Source organism: Rousettus aegyptiacus, unplaced genomic scaffold, assembly GCF_014176215.1.
Source record: "Rousettus aegyptiacus isolate mRouAeg1 unplaced genomic scaffold, mRouAeg1.p scaffold_m13_p_14, whole genome shotgun sequence".
NCBI classification, from domain to species: Eukaryota; Metazoa; Chordata; class Mammalia; order Chiroptera; family Pteropodidae; genus Rousettus; species Rousettus aegyptiacus.
In genome coordinates, this window is record NW_023416289.1 from 56,659,402 (window position 1) to 56,673,493 (window position 14,092).

General features: G+C 42.9%; 1 protein-coding gene across 4 annotated transcripts in view; it reads left to right on the forward strand.

Annotated features, from left to right (window-relative positions):
* The window catches only part of LOC107509365, a 951,183-nt gene that overhangs the window by 419,245 nt on the left and 517,846 nt on the right, over nt 1-14,092 (forward strand). The window contains exon 1 of one of the 4 annotated variants that reach the window (XM_036232013.1): nt 6,806-6,929. The exons of the other annotated variants lie outside the window; for them this stretch is intronic. The gene's annotated coding sequence lies outside the window, so the exon portion shown is untranslated. Of the gene's footprint in view, nt 1-6,805; nt 6,930-14,092 lie in introns of those variants that run through there. 4 annotated transcript variants of the gene reach the window in all.

The window sequence follows — 14,092 nt, forward strand, 5'->3', positions numbered from 1 at the left end:
AGAAGAGTAAGTCAATGAATCTATAAACCCCTCCATCTGACCTTGAGATTTCTGTTCCTATCTGCCCGAGGCTGTCATAAGAAACAAACAGGCACCACACAACAGGAGCTATGACATCTCGATGTGACATTAATTTGGTCCATGCTTGTGGGCATTAGCTTACATAAACGCTTGCGCATTTACAAGAGCGTATGCAGGCGATGCTCTTAAGGCCCTAGCACTGTGTATCGGCCAGGAGACACCAACCAGGCAGTCCAAACTGTTAACAAATTGTTTAAATGCACTGAAATATTTAATTAACCATTCAAAAAATATTATTTTGAGAATAAACAACCCAGGAAAAAGTAAAACCTTTATCCCTATCACCACATATGGTCTTTATGTTTCTTGTTTGCACAATTTTTCCAAGATATATTTCGCAAAGTGGAGCTGTCAGGTTAAATTTTGTCCATTTGTTTCATTCCAGTTTGTTTAGAAATTCCTTCCTAAATTCTATATTCCCATTGCAGATGCCTCGTTTTAGTGAGAAGACGGTTTATACTTTTGAGCATCTCTCTACCTACCTGAACAAGAAGACAGGGTATAGGGTCAAATCCATATTTTGTCTATTTTTATAGTCAATACAATAATTGCTGCTGCCGGATTAATTATATAGTAACTAAGGCTGATTTTTCTTACAGAGGAAATGATTAAATCGTGTATTTTTCACTGGGTCTGGTCACCACATGAGGACCTAGCCTAACCTTTTACAAGTATTTTATGCCTCTTCAACTGAAAGGAAAACCATTAATTTGATGTGCTGAGAAATTTTCCTGTAAAAATACTAACGTTCACACAGCCTAGCTAACATGAATGTGTTTTTAGTATCTGTCGATAACGTGACTTTTCCTATCGGTCACATGTCTGGTCATAAAATCATTTAGTCTATTTATTGCTAGAAATCGTTAAGAATTAGCCTTAAGTCTGTGAATTTGCCAAGCTTACAACATTTGATTCCTATCTGAGAAAATATCTTCCGATTAAGTCTCTACATGTAAAACACCAGAGTAATTAGTCAAAATCGTTGACGGAGGATTTACGGACAGTCAGTCATGTGTCTGAACAGCTCTGTATTTTCTCTACACTTTGCATTGACATTCAAAGACACTATTATCATACCGGGAGCTAAAAGGGAATTTCAGCACCACCTGGATGGTCTTCCTTAAGCATGAAAACAAGAACAAGTCAAAATTTAACCAGTTTCAGCAATCCCTCCCTTGACATACCCCCTGGGCAAGAGTTCTCACATTCCTTCTTTCCCACGCCCGAATCAGGCATCCGGGGAGAAAAGGTGGGCTCTTTATCAGTCCCCCGTATAATTTGGAGGACTGGTATAGTTTATCTCCTCGCCTCCAACTTCAAGTTTCTAGAGTCTGTATGACATTTTAATTGACCAGGTGGTTCTGGGGAAAGTTCTAGACAAGCATCTTGACTCTGCTTTTAATGCTCCACGGAAAACACCAATGTCAAGTTAATTAGCTAAGAACAATGGAGTCAACTGTTACTACATTTATAAGCCTCTGAGACCACTGATGGTGAAATCAAAAAGTCACCATGATGATTTATTGTCCCTAGATTAAATTTTTTTTTTCAATGAAATGCTCATTATTTTGCTTGGTGAAGATATAGGACAATGACTTCCATCCACTGCCAAAGAGAGAATAAATTGAGGCAGCCATCTTGGACGGCGGGTTGACATCAGCTACTTTGGAAAAGTGTATACCTTCCGACTCAGTCACTTGGCTTCTAGATGTACACTTGCAGGAAGTCTGATAAATGTGGACAACAGTATTCAAAATCACCTAAAAAAAAAGAAACAAATGTGGATCAGTGCACAATAAAAAAGTAAATTGTAGCACATGCATACAATGGAAGCTATATACTGGGAAAAAAGAATGAATATCTCTGTGTATGATCATCGGTAACTCACAAAATCTTAAAGTTGAGCAAAAGCAGGAAGTCAGAGGAAGATACACATATGATTCCATTTACATAAAAGTTTTAAAAAGCAGATCTAAATCTCATACTGATTAGAGATCCACGTGAAGGCAAAAAAAAAAAAAACTTTAAAGAAAAAAAAAGTAGAAATATTAACACAAAATCAGGATAGTGGTGCGATGAGTGGGTGGGCCAAGAAACGAGCTCACGAAGGAAACGGGCGAAGAGCGTCCCTAATGCACGGGGCATTTCCCGACGTAACGTAACAGGTCTCAGGGTGTTTTAAAAACACCAGTTATTTAAAATGCATGTGTAGAATGTGTGCATCTTTCGAATATGAACTTCAAAGCTCAAAAGAAATAACAGCAGATAAATAAAAGGAGAGAAGCAGTGAAGATGACTGAAACGTGCAACTCCATTTCTTTCTCTTGTTTTTCACTTGAAAAAAAAAAACAAAACACCTCTGACAGAAATAGTCTTTGGTGTAGGCAAAAACGAACACCCCTCTAAATTGTGCATTTAATTTCCCAGATAGAAATGTCTTTCTGTAGACACCAGATTGAAATCAGAGCTAGAGATTATCCGATAGGCGTGAGACTTATACGCGCTTTCGTGGTCTATGTAATATTTTTTTTAAATGCCTAAGAGTTAACAGGACGTATGAAGATTGTGATCGTAAATCAATTATTCAGACATCGAAGTTAGCCAAATGCAGTCCATTAAAACGCCCATTGTTTTATGTTCCTGCCTCCTTTGAAAACCATTTTCAAAGACTAAATCAGCCACGTGAGGCACTATCATCCCGTTTCCCCCAAATGTGTCCATGAAGTAACTTTAAAGTCACCCCCATTGTATAATTTCAGGAGATTTAGGTAAGTCACATTCCTGCGTTTCGAAATAGTGGCTGCTGTTGGAGTAGTCTTATTTTCCAATAGTAAATAAAAGAAGGCGGCAGACAATAACGTTTGTGAGACAACTCAACAATAACAATGGGAGACGCGCGGAGCATTAATATCTCATTTTACCCTCTCTCCTCTCAACCCTATAAGGTTCAGACTATTAATTTTGCCCTTTTTACCAAGGAGAAGACCGATATACAGAGAATGCCCAAAAGAAGTGGCCATGCTCAAGTATGAACCGTGGTGGTTTGTCCTCTCTCCCGCGCTGATAAATTGCCTTCCCTCGTGTATAAATGGGCAAAGAGTCTATCACTCTAATTATGCACATGTCTTGTATGTACGCAGAGAACACACCGTCTTCACAACGGTTAGCAAAGTTCACGTACATGGCTAAATTATTTGGCGAATTCTCATCGTGACGTCTACTGTAGGTAAATTATGTCTGCACAGGGCAAACAGCATCGCCCTCCCTTTAAGTTGAGGACATCCAAGGTTTTTTTTTTTTTTTTCCACAGAAACTATAAATTATTTTCTTTAAAACATTTTTTTTTCCAGCTCCCACTCTCCAAGTGAGACTGGCATTTCTAGGAGCTGACTGGCATGTGCTTATTTACAGTTTTCGGCATCCGTCATGATGACACAAGGCTGGTAATTAGTAAAGAGAAAAACGGCCATTTGATAATGCACCATTTTAACCGTCATCCTGCTGGATGGGGGGTGGGGAAGTTACTCCGTAAGATGAGAGCCCGGCGGTGTCGTCGTATTGACTTCCATGTCATGTTTGCCTCGGTGTGCTAGTCAAAACAAGTTTCCTGGTCCAGGAGGTTCCGTTTGCTTTATGAAAATGAAGCCGTCTTGTTTTCTGGTTCATAAATCATTGTCAAGCGGTGCCCGATAAGAGAAACAAGTTCAGATTCCAGGATGATTATCCTTAGAGATGATGTATTAAATATACAGAACACAGCTTGATTTTCATAAGGCATGTCGACTTGGCAGAACGAAGGCCGCAGGAGAAAGTGACCTGCTAAGAGGAGGTGTGAGAGCTTGCAAAGTCTAACCAGGTGGGAACCCTGGGGAGGGAAGGCAGGGAGCATCGTCTCACGGAAAATGTGCATGCTCTCCCATCCCCACACTCCATCATTTACCTGCTGCCTTTCCCCTAAGCATGTGTGCGCCTCTTTCTTTTATTAACGATCTAGGGAAGGTCTTTAGAAGCAATTCCCTCTTCCGTCTATTATCCGACACTTCTCTTCCATCCTTTCCGAAGATTGTGATACCTTGCGAGATCATTCTTCTACCTCTTTACATCCTAACCTCTTCACTCTGTGATTAGCCTGGTTTGCATAGTGCCATCGGGATACTTTTCCTCTTGCACAGGGGGCTTTTTCATGCCTCCTCAGAAAAACTGAGGGGCCATGGACGTGAAATCTGGAGAGAAATCAGAGTGAAGTCAATAAGCCTCGTGGGGACGCCCTGAGATGAGCAGTATCCCCGTGGTCGCTCGGGTACCAGTTTCTTGTCCATCCTTTGACCTGAATGCCCCGAGGCTGACTTTTCCTTTGAATAAAGAGTTCCAGCCTCCTAGAAAAAAAATGCTGCTTCTGTGTGAACTATGTTTTGCCTTCCACCTGGCTGCTTAGTCCCTGCTGGAGCTGCGAGTCTCGTGTCAGGGGCACCTGCCCCATCCCGGCCACCATTGGGGCCATGCTTCCCCAGACAGTCCCTCAGTCCCTCCGAGTACACCTTTCACTGCTCCCTCTTCATGCTCAGGGCTTGGATAATCAAGAATTAATTGCATTATTCATTTTTTTTTAAATATTGCTCTCGCCTGATAGATGGAAGCTCCATGGAGCTAGATGTGCGTGCCTGTGCACACACCACTACAGTCAGGCGCACACCACGCAGTAGGTTCGCGTGAAGTATTTGGAGGCAGGGCGTCCAGAGGAAGAGACGTAGGTACCCGAAGCCATTCCAAATTCTGAGTTAGACCTGTTTCCAGGGGGGCGTTCGGGTGGAGATTAAGTTCTAGTCAAGATTTAATGCTGTTTTGATTACATTTTCTTGCTCAGAATGCAAGACACCACTCTCCGAAGAGCAAAGTGACATCAGACAGATTCATGCCGCCATATCTTTCCTCTGTTAGGAAAAAGAACTTTCCCTGCCCACCAGGAAATGTCTTTGATTTTCTTAAGACGCTGGAGGGGAGGTGACTAATTTACAACTAAACCCATAAATACCAGAAGTCTCCACTCTAGGACTCAGAAGGTTATAACCTTGTACTTCCTTGCTTCTCTGACTGATGTCCTATTTATTTACATACCTAGTCTTTTTAGTCATTTGTTTAGCAGGAAGGCAAAGTGGGGAATTGGAAAGTTATTCTAAAACTTTGATAAATGCATATGACTAGTTGGGGGGGGGTCGTCATTTCAATGTGTATTCTTAACAATACACTCGGAAACCTTTATCTTCTGGATTATTATCTCAATTTGTCACTTCGCTATAGTTAAAAAAAAAAAACTTTGAATTTATAAACTACTTGGACTACAGGTTTTCTAAGATACATCAGATTCCTGGGCAGTCAACTCATGTGGACTTCGTGCCTTTCATAACTATTTAGACATTTGTAAATATCATCGTGTTTTATACACCGCCATTGCATGACGCTGGCATTTTGCTGTTTGGGAAGAGTGAGTTTCTGCAGAGTAATCAATCGAGAAACCCTGCATGGTTTATTTTCTATTATGTATACCTTACAGGTCATTGAGTCAAGTACTGTGGCCGGGTTTCTAAAAGGCTGGTGACTCGCAGGAAAGATCATCAATAGCATATGTAGCCGAGCAAGCTAAAATAATTACAATCAAATTTCATGCTTCAGGGCATAAACTGATTTCCTGCAAGGGTCAGGAAGGAAGCATGCTGCCTTCCCTGTCGCGTGCCGCATCGGGTAAATGACCCACCTTTTTTTGTTTGTTTTTGCCCTTTTTCCTGAGACGAATATACTGATCGGTTTTCTTAAGGCCACAGATCGGGTTGGCCCACACCTTGGCTTGGTTATGTCCTACCATGTTTGCTTTCCTCCCGATATTCGAGAATCTTTCTTGGGGACAAGCCACAGGGGGAAACAGGGGTGGGAGGAGGGGGAAAGGGGGAAGGGCAGGGAAGTGTCACCTCACAAATGTAAACGTCCCTTCTTGGATCCATTTCCAAACGCTGACAGTCTAGACGGGTGAGAGTCGAATGCAGAATAATCCGATCGTGGATTTCAGGCGCTGCAGCCTTAAAACTCACTGAGATTCCCATTTGGAGGCCCTTTCCACCCACTGACGTCCAGCCCGAGGTTTTATTCATCTTGCCTCTTTGCCCCAGCTAACTCGCCACCCACTCTCTCTCTCGTGCAATAATCTCAATCGAAACATGCATTCGCTCTTCCCAGAATTGCTCCAACAGCACAGAGAATAGTTTTTAAACTTCATCACCAATTTTTTTTTTTTTTTTGATGGGGTCTGGGGGTTTGGGTAGAGGATCAAACGGTCATTCACCGGGATGCCTCCACGACAAACTTAGCCCAAAGGCCACTGAGCTCATTACATTCTGTACATCCGAGCCAACTCCCAGAGCCTCACGCTGACATTGGGATACGTCTGGGCCCGATAACAATTGCAAATACTCAGGGCGCCCTTTAAAAAGGAGCTTATGGCATGTTTTACAGTCAGATAAATAAAACAGCTCCGAGTCCAGAGCTTGGTGAGGGGGAAATGTATTTTATAACATTTCATTTAGAGCAGAAAAATGTCCCCACTGAGGAGGGAACATTGACTCTAAGAAAACGTTTGGTCCCGCCCACCGCTGTTTGAGTGACAGGTGATAGAGCACTGGGCTGCCTTTAACGATGTGACACTAAGATCGCAGTCACCTCCCATTTGGAGGGACAGTTTAGGCAATTTGGGTTCGATCTGAGAGTAGAGATGAGAATTTACAAAAGCTGCTTCTGTGCACACACCCAAGGGGAGGGATTCGGAATGAAGAGGCTGCGTGTTTTAGGACATATTCAGCGTAAGTACTAACAACGATCATTTGAGTTCATTTGGGAGGTGTCTTTTGGGGCAGGTCGAATGTGTCGAACGCAGCTAGGTGGCTTTCCAAAGCAACCAGTCACACTTTGGGGTACTATCAAACAGAGGAAACAGAAGAGGAAAGCAAATCGCAAAGCCAGCGTTCTGCATAACACAGCCACAATTGTCAGCTTCCTCTCTGCCGAGAGCTCCCTCTGCTCACACACGCCCTACGCCAGCCGCCATCCACACGTCCATGCGGAATGGTGACGTCACGTAACAGACGGGGGTCACTGACGTTAACCTGGCACATTTCCCTGTGGTCTAAGTTTCCATCTCTCTTTTTCGTTGTTTTTGTTTGTTTGTTCGTTTGTTTGTTTTAAGTGTAGTCTTGCCCTTCCATCCGGCATGTGATTTTGTGGGACAAATGGACAGGCGCACCGCGCTCATTTCCTTCTTCTCAAGCCCCTACTCTTTTCAGGGCATTTTTACTTAAAAAAGAAACGGCCATTGGTAGCCACAGCTTCCTTACAGAGGGGAAAATGAATAGATAAATGAATAACATGAGATCTCCCATCTGTAAAGCACTTTCAACTTGACTCATGAACGCACATCTTCTTTTCCGGTCTTCAAAACATAACGAGAGGGGTGTCAAGTGCCCCACTTGACAGATGTGGCAACTGAGGCTCAGAAACAGGCAGCGAATCCTAAATCCCCAAAGTCCGCAGCCGGACCACGCTCAAGGCCACAGCTCGCTGGCACGTGTAACTAACCAGCGAGCCTTTCCCCATTAAACCACCTTTTAATCGCACAGCACCTTTGATTTCAAAAGCACTTTTCTTTCTTTCCTACATCATCTCCTCTAATAAATAAATTCCATAGCACCCACCCACTTAAAAATACCTCTCCATGGAGAGGCACAGGGAATAATTACATTTATTAAGGAAGATAAAGTAACTAATGAAATGTGAAGGAGGTATACGTAAGACACAGTCTCTTACGTATTCGGATAGTCAATGTACCTCTGAACATGTGTTATTTTAATGATTACATGCCCTATCTCCCAATTTGTTCTGCCGGGGAAGAAAATAAACGCAGATTTTCTTGAATGTAATTAATGGGTTTAGAGACCACACGTCAAGTTTTCCTGAGTCCCCTGATGTGTTCAGTTTTAAGGCCATCTCTCCTAAAGACAAACTACTCCTTTTTGGTAAGTCGAAGGGCGGTTTTGTTTGTTTATTTGTGGGGTGGAAATCGGTTTCTCTGGAAGGCCGGCTCCTGTGTTCTCAGAGGTTATAAAAATGGGAATCATTTTTATTGGCAATCCACTGGAATAGTGCTGAGACAAATGGAAACTTGAAGATAAGGATCCTCAGAGGTGAGAACATACAGCTGTTGGGAATTGCGAGAGAATCTGACCAATAAAGGAAGTCACTATTTTTCCAGGCCTAAAGTGAGTTATAGGGCGAGACGGGTGTTGTATATTTATGTAAGGCAGCGGCAGGGAGTTTAAGCGGCTGTATATTGCTGAAAGAGCATCATTCACATTCAGGCCGAGACAAAAGGTGGAAATGAAGTAACATCCTGGCCGAAGAAGGCCTCACGACAGAATAATAACGTTTCAGACAGGGGGGCCGTGCGCAAGGCTGCGGGCAGGCCTCAAAATGAGGAAATGATCAAGATGCCTTGTCAGGCCTTCCAACACACACACGCACACACACACACACTCAGGAATAAGGCCTGGCCAAGCGTCCTTGGAAAGGAAGGTCATTTATCTTTCACAGAAACGCATCCACAATTACTTGCAACCTTCATCAGTATAGTCAGCAAGATAGGTTTGCCAGAAGTCCTAGAAAAAATATATATCGACACACGCGTTACGGCGGAGGCCCCACTTGTTTATTAGCATCTTGCATCAGCGCGGCTGCTAATTGAGGACGGTGCGTGGAGGGCCAGGGTGGACTTGGCTGCGGCAGAGATTCCAGGGGAGGGAGTGGGCTTGGGGGGGCGGCGGGGTGGGGGACGGAGAAACCCTCTTATCTCCTGTGTTTATTTACTGTGTCCTTTTGCTTAGAGGAAGTTGCAAATAGAAGGAAAGGGTCATGAAATTATACTCCTCTAATGACAAACGGTGAGGGGGGAGAGAGACAGTCCATTTCAGGGAAAGGATCGAACGAGGAGGAAAAAAAAAAAAAGTTGTAACATTTAAAAAAATATGCGAAACTCTCCGTGAGTTTCGATTATTTTTGAATCAGGTATGACAGGCATGAAAAACTTAAATGCAATGAAAAGGCTTCACGTACAAACAGTCATGTGGTGGACCACGCGCTGGATTCGAGAGTTTCCTTCTGAGGACAAAGTGCACTGAGATGTCGAAATGATTCGATACCAGGAAAAGCTAACTTAAAACATAAAGCGCACACTTGCAACCTCAGGAACGTTTTGCTGAAGTTTGAAGCCATCGTGCCCGACGAGTTTGCGCGTTCGACCCCAAGGTTATTCGGATGGGGTATTCATCAGCCTTCTCAAGGGCCAAAGATGATGCAGACTAGGTACCTAAGAACGAACGCAGGGCTCTTGTCTCCTCCCTATAAAAAACGAGCAATTTGTAAATGGGAATATTTCGTACCGCGGTCCGCAGGTAGACTTCCCAGGCACAGAGCTGAAGCCAGAGGCTTCCAGGAATGACAGCTTCGGCATGTCCGTGAACTGATGCCACCTGGCAATTTTCTGGTTTTCCACAAGGACCGTCTTAAGGGCTGGCGTCCGGCAAATATATTCCTGGCCTTGAGACACCAGGTAATGACCACGGCCAGAGGCAGGATTCCAAAACCATTAGCCGATCAGTCTGATCCTACATGGAAAGATGTAATATCTGGACCACACGCCCACCTCGGGCATGCCCGCCTGGTACTATAAATGCATTGGTGGAGAACATACAGAAAACGGTCAACTCACTGAAGCATATCCTAGTGTTTTACAAAAAAAAAAAATGTCATTTCCACAGAATCTGAGCTCCGTGGAGAAAAATAATGTCTTAAATACAGACTGTGCAATCTTCACTCTTGGATTTAAATATATATGTATATGAAATCTCCTATCTGTGTGGAATTGTTTAAAGAATTATTGGTCGCACCTACAGCAGTTCATAGAAAAAGCAACAGTGGCCGGGAGAAAAACTCTTCCTGTCTTTGGTTTTTCCCTCAGATGTTTGAGGAGAAAAAGTCATCAGTACAGTGGCAGGCATCCATGTGTCGCGGTGTGTTAAAAAACAAACATACAAACAAACAAAAAAACACCCTCCATTTAAACTCAGTTTTTAACCTTTCCACCTTAGCCTCTTACATTTTCTTTCCTTCTACTCAAAGCATTTAGGTAAATGAGGATGAGGTCCCTCCATGAAAATGCAAGGGGATCCGTTAAACTTTCATTTCTAATTTATTCATGAAGGAGCGAGGTCTTGGCTGGTCGCGCTGTGCATCATCCTGTCAGAATGACTTTCTCTCTCAGTTGAGAGGGGAGATGGGAGGATCGTAAACCAGGGGCTCGGGCTTTGTTGGTTATTGCCATGAGAATAAAAACGTAGGCGTCTCCTGGCTCAGTTAAGTCAATGTGAGCAGAAGTTTCAGAAAACGGGGACCAGACCCGAATTAGCACCTCTACGTCTGTGAGTGTATGAATTAACATAGGCATTGTAAATATAAATAGATATGTAAATATAGAAGTATAAATATGTAAATATACATATATAAATATATGTATAATTGCATAGTATCTAAAACATATATATTTTATATGATATGTGTGTAATACAGATATCTATTCTGTCTGTCTCGACCATTTATTCCTCATCGTTTTATGGCTGCGCGGTCACGTCAGGGTACAAGTGTGGGTGCAAAGTATTTACAACAATGAAAAATATACCTGCATTGAGTCCCCTAAATCATACTATTTCCAGCTCTGCCATGAGGTTGTAGTTACACCTTCGTGTGAGCTTGATCCTGTGGACTGTCCACTTTAACAATTACTGTCCTCGTGCATGAAGGCTGAGCCCCCCATTGCCCCCCAGTGTGTAAGCAAACGCGTGTGCATTTCCTTAAATACATGTAAGTTCGGAAGATTTACTAGTCTCATAAGAAACCGCGCATTTTCCTTTCAATTTTAACTGTGGTTTAATGTTTGATGTTCTCTCTTAAAATTTCTCCTTTTTTTCAAAAAACTCATCTTCTGTTTTGTTTTTGCTTTTATTTCTTTCTTTACTCACTGTTGAATATAGTTCACATTTAGAGGCTTGTGGGAAAGAAGAGCAGAGTCTTATAATGTGAAAGATCTTATGCTAGTTGATAAATAGTTTCCTCGGTTTTGCCATTCCCACCCCAGCATTCAAAAATTATCATCTTTTATACATGTGGAAAAGGGATCTGGCATTAGTTCTTTTAGTCGTCAGGAAATTACAGAATGTACACTTGCGAAGTAAGCAATTTTTGCAGTCTGCCTGCACATCCATCTTTTTAATGAGCCTTGTTTATAACCTGATGCCATGTTTCTAGTCACCTGCCCTGTTTACGTCTTTGGCCCCTTTAATTAAGAGAAGAACCAGTTAAAAGAAAGTAAGAAGAAATATTAATATGATCTGATTAATTCAGCTAGCAGGAGGTTACGGGGTACCAAGGTTATTATAACCTATAAAGGCAATGCGAAGAAAGCTGTATTCATTTGTAATTTTATTAGGCGGAGCAAATTAGTGAGTCCGCATAGCAGTGACAAAAGACCCATTCCTGTTCTCCCTTACCCCCTACCGCAAGGGCCAGGTGCCCAAAGTTAGGCTCCATATTAGGCAAATGAGATCTGATAAATCTCAGCTGCACATCTAATGAGAGCCTCCGGAGCCGAGGCTGTGCTAATTTGGAAAGATTAGCCGGGATGTGTGTATATATGTATGGCTGGTTAAAGTCCAGGGAAATAAAAGGGAGGCACAGGCAAGAGGAAGCAAAATCCCGAAAGGGTTAAAGACGGAAAGACAGCAGTCTTCAGGAAAAGGGAAAGCCAGGGGAAAAAAAAAAAATTGATAATGGGAAAACTATTAGAAACAAACTATCAGAGGCAAGTTGGAGGAGCGAAGTGAAGATCCTGTTTTAGAAGTGTCGGTGGTAACTAGTCCCTTTGCAATGATAAAAAGCAGCAAGGTCTACCTGTGTGGACTTGCCCTCACCTTGAGCCTTCCCACTCCAGCCCCGACAGCAGGGCCCACCTTCGGCCCATTTTCGTGGAGGCAAAGGATACAGTAGTAGGTTTATTGCTGGCACAGACGTGATGAGCCCTGACAAGTCGAGGACAATTCGAAGTAAAAGAACATAGGCGTGGTGAGCAGTTTGTAACAGAAATATTTCCATGTCCATCGAGGGGGCCCTTGCCGCTGGGCTAGTCTGCAGATTTTGAAAAGCCCTTCGTTACTCCAAAATTCTTTTTCGACGAATTAGTTTGGGCCCCCACTGTACAGGCGACAGTTTCCCTTGTCTTGCTTCACCTCATCAATTTTCTTACACTCCAATGTCACATTTGCTGTAACCTGATGTCTGTTCCGGCTCGACTCGGCATCTTCTGCCGACGGTCCGACCCTTACCTGGCTTGCGCCTGGTTTCTCCACTATGAACTTGGAGAGTAGCCCATTCATTCCACGCTGGTCTAGAACTACATGTCTGCTTAGTATGTTTCGATACTTGACCTATGTTGTGATTGTTCTTAGTCCGATATAGATCCTGAAAGTTGAGTCCTCAAGGGCTGTTAACCAACTCCAAGCTAGAACATGAGTCTTTCACCATTAATAGGGCCTTCCAACGAGCGTATTTTTATAATTTTTTTATATATATATAATAAGGAAAACCATGAAAGGCATAATAATAGCACAATACGGTCAAAACAGAAGGCTTCAGAAACCCAATGGAGAAAGGATGGCTATTCATCTTAAACAGGGGCTCCAATGACCAAAAACATTTAAGTGTTTTAAATTATATTGGAATGAACATAAAATATGTAAACAAAATAATGACAAAAAATAAACCCCGGTTCAGTAGGGAAATGATTTCTCAAGAAAAATCATCTCTTATTGGAAATCAATACAGCAGCTTTATTTTGAGCTTGGATTCTCTCAGATCCAAGTACAACACAATATAGGAATCTTGAAAAGGTGAAAAAAAATAAGTCATACAATGCTCTCTCCTTACTCCAAATGTATCTCTAATTAAAAAATATATATATAAATTAATTTACATGCATATGAGAGGGGACCCCATGATGAACACATGTAAATTCCTTCCAAACTCATTGTGTTTTTTCCTCCTGGGTGATGCTCTCCTTATTTAAAATTACTTCAGTCACTTTTTTTCATGGAAAATGATCGTAGACATTTTAATATGGACATAATACTTAAACGGCCCTTTGGTCTTCCCGATGAACAACTGTACTCGACAGGTCAGATGAATAAAAGTTGAAAATCTGTGTAGCGGCAGAGGTGACGGACCACGCAGAAGCCACTGACGCTATTAGAGACTCGGGGGTTATCCTCTGAGGCCAGCGGGTCGAACAGGTGTTCAAACGCGCATCACGCACAGCTCGGCAAGGCGCCCTGTAGTTTTCGATCAGCATCTTCTGTCTCGTTTCCATCAGCGCCACAGCCTCGGGGACATCGGGCTTGTCATGAGTGACAGGGGGTTAGAGCATGCCCTCTCGTCAACGTCTGAGCTCTGCCACTACGTGCCGTTTGTCCTTGGGCAGCTGACGTGGCCTCTCTCTGCCTTTGTTTCCTCATCGGTGCCAAAGGGAAGATGATGGCCGTGCTTATCTCTTGGGGTTATTCGAGGAATTAAATGATGCCATACACGTGACTCACTTAGGAAAGGGGCATAGAGCGACACTCAGAGGTCAGCCTCTGGCCGTTTTGCCTTTAATTCTTAGGGAGCAGTTTTTCTGGAAGTTTCTCCACCACACTCAACTGTGAGCCCCCGAAGGCAGGAATAGCCTTATTTACCTCTCTGACACCTCAATACCTAGCATGAAAGCTCTACCTAAAAAGAGAGGCTCATGAGATACGGCATTCTCTACACCAGGTGGGGTAGCAGTGAGTGAAATGGCCCTGTCTAGAACATTCCTTTCACTCTCAACATA